General features: G+C 44.5%; 1 pseudogene; it reads right to left on the bottom strand.

Annotated features, from left to right (window-relative positions):
• The window catches only part of LOC109287800, a 72,549-nt pseudogene that overhangs the window by 61,558 nt on the left and 770 nt on the right, over positions 1 to 10,221 (bottom strand).

Genomic DNA, 10,221 nt, shown 5'->3' with positions numbered 1-10,221 from the left:
AACCAACTTCCAAGAGAAGTGGTGCTGGCTCCTACCCTGAGGGGTTTTAAGAGGAGATTAGATGAACACCTTGCTGGGGTCGTTTGACCCCAGTACTCTTTCCTGCCATGGCAGGGGGTCGGACTAAATGATCTACTCAGGTCCCTTCCGACCCTAGAAACTATAAAACTATTAGGAATATCACTAAGCAATCTTGTCAAGGTCTTCAGATTTGCTTTATTTGCTAGACCAAGCTGCTTCTGAGGTGAAATGAAACCAAACACATACTAGGGGAATTTTTAAAGAACAGTTTACTTCTACTTCATATCACCAGCAGTAGGTTGTCTGATTTACCTCTACCAGTTCAAAATAATTTTCCCATGGCTAAAATTTATGCAGAACCTTAAGCACAGAAATTTTGAGAGACATTAGTATGCAGGGGCGGGTGTGGTAGAAAGGAAAGAAGGGTAAAATCTGGCACATACACACATCCTGGAATACTAGTTACTTGTTATCTATAGTATATTTGTAATAGCTTCTAGAGGCTTCAGCTGAGATCAGAGCCCCATTAACTTAGACACCTCATATATACTGGGTGTGTCTACACGTGTATTTAAGCATGCTGAAATGTAATGTGCATTAAGGTAATGCATGATGTACATAATCATTTACAAGTATCAAATTTTAAGTGCGATTAGCCTAATTTCACCATTTGTATGCACATTAAAGGCATGTACATGTAGACACGCACCCATAATATGCATTAAATTAGGCTAATGCACATTAATGTGTCTTGTGTATATGTGCCCACATAGTGAGAAACCAAATCTGATACCAAGAATTTACAATCTACACAGACTAGGTTGATTTAAAGAAAATATCCACATTTTACAGTTCAGGGAACTAAGATGCTGATTTAGTAACTCATCCAAGCTCTCACTGGAAGTCTGTGACAGAAGAAGGAATGTAACTCGGAGATCCTGATTTGTAGACCTGTGGGCTAGGTACAGGCATTCCAAAAGCCTGATGTGGAATTGATTTAAGTTACACTTTTTTTGTAGATGGTATACTTTAGATCAGTAACAAACAGAATACACATTGGCCCTTGTTGTAGGGGAGGGGGCAATACTTAAACTGGGGTCCACCATTTTTAAACCAGTCTATGCATGCCAAACTTTTGTTCTGTTACAGGTATAGACTGGTTTTGTGTGCTGAACTTCTGTTCTGTTACTGATATAGACCAGTTTCCAATCTCTTATACTGATAAAAATGTAATGTTGGTACCTGGTCATGCAGAAGTTGTTTGCTCTATAATGGCCCCACTGTTGTTTTTTTTTAGTCATGCAAATTGTTGTTTTTCAGCAAAGATTTTTCTCATTGGCACACTTATCCAGTGTATTCTATAGCAGTTGCCTTTTTCCTTGTGCATCAGAGCCTGTTGCACTGTAATGTTGCTTTAGAGCTGTAACCTGTAAAATGCTTTAGAATACATTGGGATAAGAAGCAGTGCAGAAATAGAAAATATATCTTTTTCAGTGCAGAGACTTGGACAAGAACAAATCAATTTGTATCTTAATTTCCTTTTGCGTGTCATACACAAGTATAGGCTCTGTGCATTCCTTTTATTCTCCTCTCTCCATTCCTGCCCCCCGCCCCCACCTCAAGATTTTGTTATTGATTGAAAGGACCAAGAACAGTCAGGATGACTTTAGGCACTCTGGGTTTAAAACAAAAATAAATACAAACTGAGAACCTAACTCTCAGTCCCTATAGGCACGTGGACTGTCTCTCTCCCAGCACAACTGAAGCTAACCTATTAGCTAGAAATTTAAACAGACCTCCTTTTGCAACACATCTTGAGATCTGTACAGACTGTATGCTGCTCCAGGCTCAGACTCCAAGAATATGAAGCATTTCTAGTGCATAGCTAATTCTAGGGCTTCAGAGAATTCCTTCCCCTGTGATGAGCAACTAAAGGAATGTGTGAGATCTATTTTAGCACAGAAAACAGAGCTGTGGCTGATGGATTATATGTCAGTCCCATTACTGATCCTTCCCACCAACTGCACCTTGTAGAAATGGTTGTGTTGTAGTTCCATGAAGCAGTGGCTTCATTTCACAATGCTAACCTGGAAGAAGGTCAGTGAAACTGGGGCATTGGTTGTATCTACAGTATCATTAACTGCTGCACCAGTGGCTTACTGTTCATTGTTTGCTGAAGCAGTATGTAACAACATTGCTCTGGCAGAAACTCCTGAACTACCATAAGATTTTAGGCCGCACCTAGGTAGCAACTAAGGGTATGATTACAGCAATAGGTATAGCTATAGCTATCTCAGCTTAAAAGCAATGTGGGTGCGGCTGCATGAACTCAAGTGTAGATTATGTAAGCTCTCTGGTGCTAGTGTATGTCAGTATATGGTGCGATCATACTGCCTATCACTGTTTATATACACCATAACCAAGTGCCTGAATAAGTTGAGCTATTAGAAAGGAGCCAGACCTCCTTATGAATCCCATTGCCTTCATTGTTTTTGTATTGCCTTTGCAGGCTACCATGAATTTGAATTTAGACGTTGCATACCTGGTCCCCTTTGCATCCCAGTGCCTCTTCCACCTCCAGGGATGATGTATAAACAACTCCATTCTCATGGCAGTTTCTGGCCTTGCTTTCTGGCAGGGAACCATCCAACCCAGCCTTAGTCTTAGGGCTCCAACCATTTTCCGACAAAATAAGAGATTAGGCCAATTGATCACTTTTTTCCCCATAAAGTCTCACTAACAAGCATCTCTTTCAATAAAAAGGTGTACACTAGAATCTGGATTTTTTCATACAGGAATGTTTTTCAACCTGCTTCATTAGCAGTCAGTTTTTGAATTAAGAACAAGATGCTCAGCTGATTGCTGCAGCGTTTGCTTCAAAGGGCAGCACTTCTCCGCTCAACTGGAGCCCACCAACAGTCCTGCACAGCTGATCAGAGAAGCAAAAGCTGCAACAGTCAGCTGGAGCGCTTTAGCAGTCCTGCACAATTGTTTCTGACTGTATATACCTTCAGCTAGTTTTCAAATGCGTATCTTCACAAGGGGATACGGAAGCTGACCTTGATAAGAACCCAGGTTCTACTGTATTACTGTTTCCTCCCAGCATGGAGTTGAGTAAAGCTTATGGTATGAAATATCAACACTCTGTTATATGCTAAGGAGGTGGAGCACTCGGAAAACAACAAATCCTGGAATTCATGTGATGCTGAACTGACCTCACTGAGACTGTGCCTTAGCAAGGTGTTAGATTTTGGTCATAAGCTACAATAAAAGTCTGAGAGAAAAATAAAGATGTACAAGCAACAAGAGGGGAAGCATTGAAATAGAAATTTGATGTCTGAATTTTTGCCAGAGTTGCTGGATCAGGAATTGGGCCTGGTATACCTTCCTTCATTTTGTCCATGCTATACCACCTGAATCTGACCTCAGTGGGCGCCTGTACACACCACAGGTTTTAATCCTTATTAAATTAAATAGGTTTATAAAATGTAAACTTGTTTATTTTGGAGCATTGCATCTGTGTTTACACACACTAGGTTTTAAAACACATTAGGCTGGGTCCCTGGCCAGCACTGCAAGAGCGTGGGATGGTCCAATGCTGCCCCCCTAGCCTGAGGCCCCTTAACCACCCTGCCATGCAGCTGCAGAAGCAGGGAGCCAGCAAACACCACACACACACACACATGCACGCACATGCATGCACGCACACACAAAGGAAGCAATTCGAAAGCTAAAGCAATTTGAAGGGATGAACTACAAAAAAGTGGGTGCACCATTGGGTGGACAAAGAGGCTCATTACACATCTTTGAATGCCTTTGTTTTTGCACTCAATGAATACATGGACGTGACACTTGAATTCCTGGTAAGCCAAACTAAGCTACGCCTGAGGAGTTTTTAGTTTCATGCACAAGAAAGACTTTTAAAGCACTGGAAAATCCCACTCATGCAAACAGACACACGGTTGCAATGAAAGAAAGGGCAAAAATTGTGGCATGTACATGAGCACAGTGGGGGCACTCAAGATAGAGCCAGTCCAAGAAACTGGGAAAATTAAGAAAAGTAGATCCAGAAAATAAATAGAAGTGCCTGAAACAAGTCCAATATAAATATCAGTCAGAATCTCCAGTGTAAAATATTTTAAGACAATATGCTTAAGATGATGCCTTTAAGTTTCAGCCCCTGCTGACAGACAATGTCAAAGAGTTCTGTGGTGGCATCAGCCCAGGGGGATTTCTGGCAGAGCCAGCATTAGTTCCTTTTGTTGCACCTGGGAAATGTACATGAAGGCAGAGGAAGAAGAGCATAAGAGGTATCTAGCTTGGAAGGAGATGGGTAGTGTAAATGAGGCATAACTCAGCCATGCTGTGGTTGGTGAGACTGGTTTTGCTTTTCCTTTTCTCAGAATGTTCCTTTCCTTCTCTCTCTGCCACTTTTCTCTTCAATTAACTCTTATTCCTACTGTTCCTCTATATTTCTTCCCAGCTCTATCCCTTGCTGCTCCATTCCTTTAGCTGCTTGTGTTTCTCTCTGTGGCAGCACACTTTTGGGTGCTTGCCACTTTAAGGACTGAGGCAGGCAGCCGGCAGGTGCCTGATTAGGGTGGCCATTTTAGGGCCCAGCTTATATGGGGGAGGCAGCAGTTTGCTGCCGATGGCCATGAGAAAAACATCAGCAGGCTGAGCTATGGTTTGGGAACATCCTAGAGGTAAGGGCAGGGGCTATGGGAATCAAGGAAGCTCCTGGTCCTGGGAATGACCTAAAACTGCACCCTGCCAGGGTAGGGAGGCTGGTGGGACTGCCTGTGGTGGGGCAGTCTCAACTAAATGCCAGGACCACTAACCTCCCTGGTGAAAGACGGGCAGAGGTACCTTAACCCTGGCCCTCACCATCTTGTGGGTAATTGTGATAACTCTGGGAGTAGTGGGGCCAGGTGTACCTATTAGGAGGCACCTGAGCCCAGCAGTGACAAAAGGTCCCAGAGGCCCCAGAGTGGGTAGTGCTGTTGGGAAAATTTATGGTGAAGGGGGCTCAGAGTGGGGTGCAATAAGGGGTACCTGAAGGACTGAGCATGTGGGGGTACAGAGTAGGGCTGCTGATGGTGGCCTGAAGGGCTGCATCAGGGGGTGTACTGAGTAGGGCTGATCAAGTGGCTTGAAGGGCGGCACATGGGTCAACCCCAAGTGTGTATTGGTGAAATTAGTTGCCGGGGAGGGGCTTGGGACAGATGCAGCCCAGCACTGGTCTAACTCTATGCCACATAGAGTAGGGGAGGTCACAGGAACTGAAGTTGCTGTGTGGAGGTACCAGTGAGAGAGTAGTTAAGCCCGAAAGCCCATGAGGGGTTGCTCAAGAGCATCTAGGGCAATGGAGTGTGGCCTGGGATGCATGGTATGAAAAGGCTCCTGTGAGAGTGGGGCAGAGTGCAAGGGCTCTTTGGGGGGGTGGAGTGAGTGTGAGAGTGAATGGAGCCCAGTTATGGACTGAATTTGCCCTGACCTCAGGCCAGGGGAAGTAATCATAATCTAGATACCATCCACAAGGCATGGGCCACAGTGTAGGGAAGGTTTGGAGCCATGGATAGTGCCCCTGGCATTGGGGCAAGGAAGGGGCAGCCCCCCTGTTAATAAATCAAGGTAACAACCAAGTCATGGCAGGAAAGATGGGGAAGACTGCCCTAGGCAGGTGCGTTGGTCGCTTTGGGATCTGGTCATGAAGTTGCCCCGTCACACTCTCCACTCTGCAAAATGCACCCTTTCTGCCCCTTCCACCTCCTTTTGGAGGAATCTTTCTCCTGATCTCCCTTATTCTTTTAGTCTGTCTGTCTGTCTCTTCTCTTTTTCTCTTCGGTCTACTCTTCACCAATTTCTTCCCATGCCACCTTCAGAAATTCCAGAGCCCTTTCATCCACCTTTTTGACACCCTCGGGCATGTACAGCTGCGCAGTCCTATTCCACACACACCCATCACAGTTCACTCAGACTTGCAAACACATGCATACTTTTCCTGGTCTGCACCTCACTTCTGCCAACCCCAAAGAAACAAAAAAAATCAATAAGGTCTAATTTTTTAAAATTAAAATAATAAATTTGGAGTTATTTGCTTGCATATTTTCACATTTCTCTCCACAACCACAATGGTCAGAAATTTCCCTTTTATAAGGTGAAATTACAGATTTTTAATGGCATAGTTCTAGAACTGTGACTTTAAGGAAAAGACCAAGTGCTGTGAAACTTGTTATCAAATTGTGAAAGTTGGAAAAATACTGTATAGTTTCCTTGTATGTGAACACCTGCAGCCTTTCTCTCCCTCCCAACACAGCCATTTGCAGTTACACAGCTCTTCGCACCCCACCCCAATATACAGTGAAGCACACAAGTCCCAGAGTCTGTCAGTACTTCTTCCACATGTATATGGTCTAACAGCCTTCTGGTCTCCTTCACACACAGAATTATATATGGTATAATAGCTCTTACACTGTACCACACACACAAACATGAAGTCCCACAGACTCTCATATTTCCTGCATATACACATAGTCTTAAACGTTTTAGACTCTCCGCTTCATCCCACAGTCCTTAATTTTCTCCACCATGTGCACACAATCCCACAGTTTTCCACCCCTTCCACTTACAACTTTATAATTCTCCGTTCCTCTACACGATGCATGTACAAACCCACAACTTTCACATATGCCTACACAGACATATAGTCTAATAACTCTTCACCCCCCAACACAGTTCTGCAGCTCTCCACTTCCTCAAAGATGAACACAGTCTTTCACATACCCTGTATACAGACACAGATAGTCCCACAGCCCTTCAGTTCCCTTAGACATCCTGTTTCATCTATATACAAGCACACACAGTGCTTCACCCTCTATACACACACTCTCCAGTCCTTCACTTCTCACCTCACTCCACATATAATCTTAGCCTTTCATGCCCTATGCCCAGACACAACCTTGCAGTTTTCTTGCAGCTACCCTTCGTGGGGTGTCGAGGGAGGCAGCATTCTTTTGCTTCCTTTTCACTCTGCATCAAAGGGCTTGAAGTCAGGTAAGAAGACAACTTGCTGGGAAAGAGATGGAAAGTAGACTCACTACCATTTTCTGTTCTAAGTGAAGGCAGCAGCTTGGCAAACCAATTTGTTAGGAACAAGCATGATAGAATTTTTATTTAAGAAAAAAAAAAGCTTAATGCCACTGGGTTTGCTAGGGAGGTTGTAAGGGGAACTAAGCTGCAGTGCGTCCTAGCACCTCTTTATGTGGCCAAAGGCTAAGAGAGACTCTAAACTAAGCAGAAATGGAGGGAAGGTGCTGGGGACACGCAGGTGCAGCAGGTTAAACTTACCAAAGAGGGTATTGACGAAGCCGTACCACATGCAGCCTACCGGTCCAATGAGCCAGCAGCCCCAAGTGCTGGCAACAAAGCTGAATGGGGTTCCTACGATGCACACCATCAAGTCACTCACAGAAATGTTCATTAGCAGTAGGTTAATTGGAGATCATAGCACTTTGTTCCGACAAAAAAGTATCAGAACCAAAAGGTTATTGAAGAATCCCAGGCTCCCAATGATGGCAAGGCAGATGGCTGCAGTCAAGTGGCCAGCGGGGCTCAGATTGTGCTATTGTCCATGTTGGTGGTCGCTGCTGCTGCTGCACAGAATGCTGTCAACCCCACTCCAAGGTGGGCTGATGCTAGGCACAGTCATGCCAGCAAGGCTGTTTCCACATCTACTCCAGCTGCTTAGCTAAGCATCGCATTATCAGCGGAGTAAAATCTATTGTGCACAGACTGACATACACACAACACACTGAAGAGTCCTCACTTTTCTTTTTCTTATTTTCATAATGTTTTCTGCTTAGGTAAACTGCCGTCAATGAGTTAAATGTGTCAAGCATTTATTTCTTCAATGCTCCACCATGTGGCCATTGGGAGTTGACTCTTTCTCCCTTCCTCACTTGTGCCTCATTCACCCTGTGAAATTAAAAGCATAACCAGTGCAACCTGATCATAAAAGTAGGTCAGAAATGTGTGCACAGAACCTAAGACAGGAGAGCAATGGATTATATACTATGCTACAATGAGGGGAGTGAAGGAGCAGTCTATTTTCTTTTGTATGTGGAGACTTTGATTTAATCATAATGGGGAGGTGATAATACTCTGGCTCGCTGCACTATTGAGCAACTTTTAGAGAGTTTTAGAAATTGCTGCATCTGAGGATGTAGTGAAAATGAACAAGTGAATTTTAACTGTCCTGACAAAGTCTTTAGCATTTAAATGCCAGCTAGGATGTGTCACTGGGTTCTGTCATGGAAAATGCAGGCAGCTGTGCTAGACTACTTAAGGAATTTCTTTTTGTTAGAAAATGGGTGTAAAACATACTAACAAAAGTCCGAAAAAAACCTGAATAATCATTAAAGTGGTCCTTAATTAGAAAGTGCAAAGCATGAATGACTTAGTACGAGTAGAATATATGTTTCCACTATCAGGTCTAATCTCTGAAAACTTCCAGGGACCCTTGCAACTGAGTATCCACATTGTTATCCCATTCAGATCCATGAAAAAGAAGAGTACTTGCCTCCTGCTTTGCTGCACTGTTCTTAATTATTTCCATTATGCTCAGGGGAAATGATTTCATATAAATGTGATTCTATATTCTTCAAACATTAAATAAAAATGTAAATGTATCACATTTCATAGTTTTATCTCTATAAATAGGAACCTACTCAATTCGCAGTTTCATGGAACTCACAAAATTGGGCATTGTCTGCAAAATCTTTGAAATGGGGGGAAAAAAGCTTACTAAAAATCAGTGCTGGCTCCCCAGTAGGAGCCAATGGTCCTCATGGTCTCTGTGGACCGGCTCTGCTGCCCTCTGGGAGCCGGGGAAACCGCTGGTGTGAAGGCATGGATGGTGGCTGCCCGCACCCCTTGCCACTGATTTGCTGAGAAGGCTGCCTATTGTCCAGCTCCACCCCTCTGCCAATCAGCAGTGAGGGTGGGGGAGTGTCACATGATGGACAGCCCCCCTGACCAATCAGCGTGGGGGGGCAGGGCCACTGGGGTCCCTCAACCAATCAGAGGCCTGGGGAACCACACTGTGATAAGCTTGTGAAAATGGTGTCTGGCTCCATGATTGGCACATGAAATCAGCCACCTGCCTCCTTGATTTCAGTAGGTCCCTGTCTATAAACTACTGGTGTAGAAGAGACCACTGTGAAAGGCAATTTTTAAATCCTTTTTTCCCCTTTCTCTGGACTTCTTTTTAATAAGGGGGAAACCATTCTGTTGATGGCCATACTTTATTTTTTGAAAATTTAGTTTTGTAAAATTGACCCAAGAGCAGGGAGTCTATAGGCATTTTGAATTAAGTTTTAAAATGTAGTGAAAGCTAGTTAGCTGCAGTATCTAAAGACATGCATTCATATAAATAGTAAGCAGGCAAGTAAAGGGACTAATTTTACATCCTCACTTATGAAGAAAAAGAAGGTATTACTTATGAACATGGGTAATAGTCTCCAAGGCCAAGTCCACATGAGCATGGATGTTGGGTTCTCCAGGAACAATTAACAGCGGGACACCTTGTGCTACTGCTAACTGGACCTGGGGAATGCCTGTGCCATGAGCCCTCTGGTACATGACAGGTTACCCTGGGTGGGGTAGGGGAGGCTGGGGCCAGCATCAGGCTGCCCCCAGCAGCTTTACCTAGGGTCCTGGGCGATTCCTCAGGCGGCAGCAGGGGTGATCCTGCTGCTTGGAGCCTGGCCACTAGCTGCTCCCTGCGTGGAGAACAGCTGAATGTGCAGTATGTGGTGCTGCAAACGTGTCTGCAGCACCACATTCCACATGGCTGCACTCTTCTGGATGCAGCCTAAAAGACTAATTTCTGTCCATCACTTACAGGGTGCTGCACTTGGGCAGTAGGAACCAGCAGCACACTTACACAATGGGGAACTCCCTACTTGAGAGCACGGAGGCAGAAAGAGATCTTGGAGTCATTATTGACTCCAAGATGAACATGGGCCAACAATGCGAGGTCATGGTTGGCAGGGCTAACCGGACCTTGTCGTGCATCCACAGGTGCATCTTGAGTAGAGCCAAGGAGGTGATCCTCCCCCTCTACGCGACACTGGTCAGGCCACAGCTGGAGTATTGTGTCCAGTTCTGTGCGCCCCATTTCAAGAGGGATGTGGACAA

This window comes from Gavialis gangeticus, unplaced genomic scaffold (genome assembly GCF_001723915.1).
Source record: "Gavialis gangeticus isolate Ggan-Ray unplaced genomic scaffold, GavGan_comp1, whole genome shotgun sequence".
Taxonomy (NCBI): Eukaryota; Metazoa; Chordata; order Crocodylia; family Gavialidae; genus Gavialis; species Gavialis gangeticus.
This window is presented reverse-complemented; position numbering and strand designations above follow the sequence as displayed.